Source organism: Arachis ipaensis, chromosome B8, assembly GCF_059453495.1.
Source record: "Arachis ipaensis isolate K30076 ecotype BB chromosome B8, ASM5945349v1, whole genome shotgun sequence".
Taxonomy (NCBI): Eukaryota; Viridiplantae; Streptophyta; class Magnoliopsida; order Fabales; family Fabaceae; genus Arachis; species Arachis ipaensis.
The window spans coordinates 83,066,955-83,069,701 of NC_142443.1; the positions used below are offsets into that span (position 1 = coordinate 83,066,955).

Here is a 2,747-nt window from a genome sequence, read left to right on the forward strand (position 1 = left end):
AAGCTTAAACGTGTTCGACTACGTTACCCTCCAGAGCTACCTTCTTCCATTTCCACGTTTAAGCTTTAGTTTAACCTTAAACTGAAGCTTAAACGTGCTTCCACAAAAGGCATCACTGGAAGTGTCTGGCGTTTAAGCTGCAGTTTAAGCTTAAACTGCAACTTAAACGCCACTCTTGGAAAAGGTTTCTGGGCCAAAAATATTGCAGTTTAAGTTAGCATTTGAGCACAAACATTAACTTAAACTTACTCTGGTATGAAACCCAATTGAATATCATGGTTTATGGGATTGGGCCTGAAGGATTGATGAGTCTGGAATTTCAATTTGTTGAGACATGTGTCATTACTTGATTATCACTAAGTTGGCTCAATGAATGTTACAGAATTTGGATTAGCAGCCTCATCAAGATTATGGATCATAAACCCAAAGCAAAAGGAAAGCAGGGAGAGGCCTCAAAGCCCAAGAAACACAACAGAAGCTCAATGAAGAAAGTGTATAAATAGGATGGAATTTAAGTTAGAGGGACTTTTCTTTTACCTTTTGATTTTTGGAAGTTTTCATACTTTTGTAATTGAATTCAGAGCTATGACTCACTAAACCCCCTTTCATTGGGTTAGGGAGCTCTATTGTAATTCAATGAATCAATAATAGTTTTATCTTCTTCTTCAATCTTTTCTCTTGAATTTTGTTAGAAAGCTTCTCGATCTAATTCCATTGGGTAGTTGTCTTGGGAAAGAAACTACCCATAATTGGAATCCTTCGGAACCTTGGGAAAGGAATGGAGGATTCATGCTAGAGAAGCTTTCTCACAGTGAATTGGATTGGGGTTTGGATGGATATTGTGACATGTAATCCTACCAAATTGTGGTTCATGAAACTGTGTGGTATAATCAGTGATCGAGCATCATCTCTTCTTATGAACATTTAAGCCAAGGGATTGGAAATTTGTTTATTTTTAGAGAGAATTGGTGAGCCAAGGGATTGGGATCCAATCATATAAGATTGCCAAGCAAAAATTCAATGAACGCATTGGTTGAGGAAGAGATAAAAATGTTTTGATTCGGAGATCTCAATATCTCCTAAAACCCAATGAATTCCCCATCTCCGATTTCCACTTTCTCTTTACATTCTGCAATTCAATTCATGCAATCACCCCTATTCCCTTTTAATTTCAGCAATTTAGCTTCTCGCTCTTTAATTCATGCAATTTAAGATTCCGCAATTTCAATTTCTTGCCATTTACGTTTCCCGCCAATTTTACATTCCGCAACTCTCATCTAATTCTTGATTCCGCTCAACTAGACACACTTCTAATACGAATTGCTCATTCAACCAATCCTTGTGGGATTCGACCTCACTCTAGTGTGAGTTTTTACTTGACGATAACCGGTGCACTTGCCGGAAGGAATTTTGCCGATTGTGCAATTTCCTAAATCGTAGCATAACTAGTTTATGTGCATCAAGTTTATGGCGCCGTTGCCGGGGATTGGTTTTCGATTGACAATTCTCAAATTGGAAGTTAACTAGATTGAGCATTTTTCTTGCTTTGTTAATTCAGTTCAAGTTACTTGTTGAATTTCAATTTCTGCACTCTATTACATGCTTTCTTTCTTTATGCTTTTAATTTCAAGCAACTAACTCACTGACTCACTAACTATTTGAATTAATTCCTCAACTGCTCTAACCATACTCTTCCATTAACCAAGAGTATTTCACTTGTTTGGTGCCTGTGCTGTGTTCTTGTATGACAGGTAGGAGAGGAGAGACATCAACCCCTCCATATACCGAACCAGAGAGGACCCTTCATAGACTTAGAAGGGAAGCAAGAGGGAAGAGAATACTGAGAGAAGAGGAATCTGAAGGAGAATCTGAGGACAATTTTGAGGAAGCTTTAGATCTCAACATGGATAGAGAAGTTCACAACCATGAGAGGGATGATGGAAACAATGCCATTCCTGAGAGGAGGGTTCTTGGTTCATACATAAACCCAACCTCTGGGAATTGTGGTAGCAGCATTCAGAAACCAACCATTCAGGCCAACAATTTTGAGCTCAAACCACAGCTAATATCACTTGTGGAGAATCATTGTTCATTTGGTGGGAGTGCTAATGAAGACCCAAACCAACATCTCACAAAATTCCTGAGAATTTGCGACACTGTGAAGTCTAATGGAGTCCAGGAAGATGCCTATAAACTGCTTTTGTTCCCATTTTCACTTAGGGACAAGGCAGCTAAGTGGCTGGAATCATTCCCAAGGGGGAGCCTAACAACCTGGGATGAGGTGGAAAGCAAGTTTCTGGCACGTTTCTACCCCCCACAAAAGGTCAATAGGCTTCGATCTGAGGTTCAGACTTTTAGACAACAAGATGGTGAAACTCTCTACGAGGCATGGGAGAGGTTCAAGGATTTGACAAGGAAATGCCCACTAGACATGTTCCATGACTGGGTGCAATTGCACATTTTCTATGATGGACTTTCTTATGAATCAAGGAAGGCTGTAGACCATTCATCAGGAGGTTCATTGAACAGGAAAAAGACTGTGGAAGAAGCCATTGAAGTGATTGAGACAGTGGCTGAGAATGAGTACTACTATGCATCAGAGAGACACAACACTAAGGGAGTCATGGAGCTGAACCATGTTGATACAATTCTAGCCCAAAACAAGGTGTTTGCCAAGCAACTAGCAGAGCTCACCAGGAAATTAGAAACAAAGCAAGTGGCTGCAATACACACACAAGATCAAGAGG

The 2,747-nt window shown here is 39.9% G+C and overlaps 1 non-coding gene across 1 annotated transcript; it reads right to left on the minus strand.

The window, feature by feature from the left end:
* Positions 1 to 2,329: 2,329 nt before the first annotated feature.
* LOC148548626 (small nucleolar RNA R71) lies at positions 2,330 to 2,433 on the minus strand. The gene has a single exon (XR_015898615.1). It is a non-coding gene; the product is annotated as a small nucleolar RNA R71 (small nucleolar RNA).
* Positions 2,434 to 2,747: the final 314 nt, after the last annotated feature.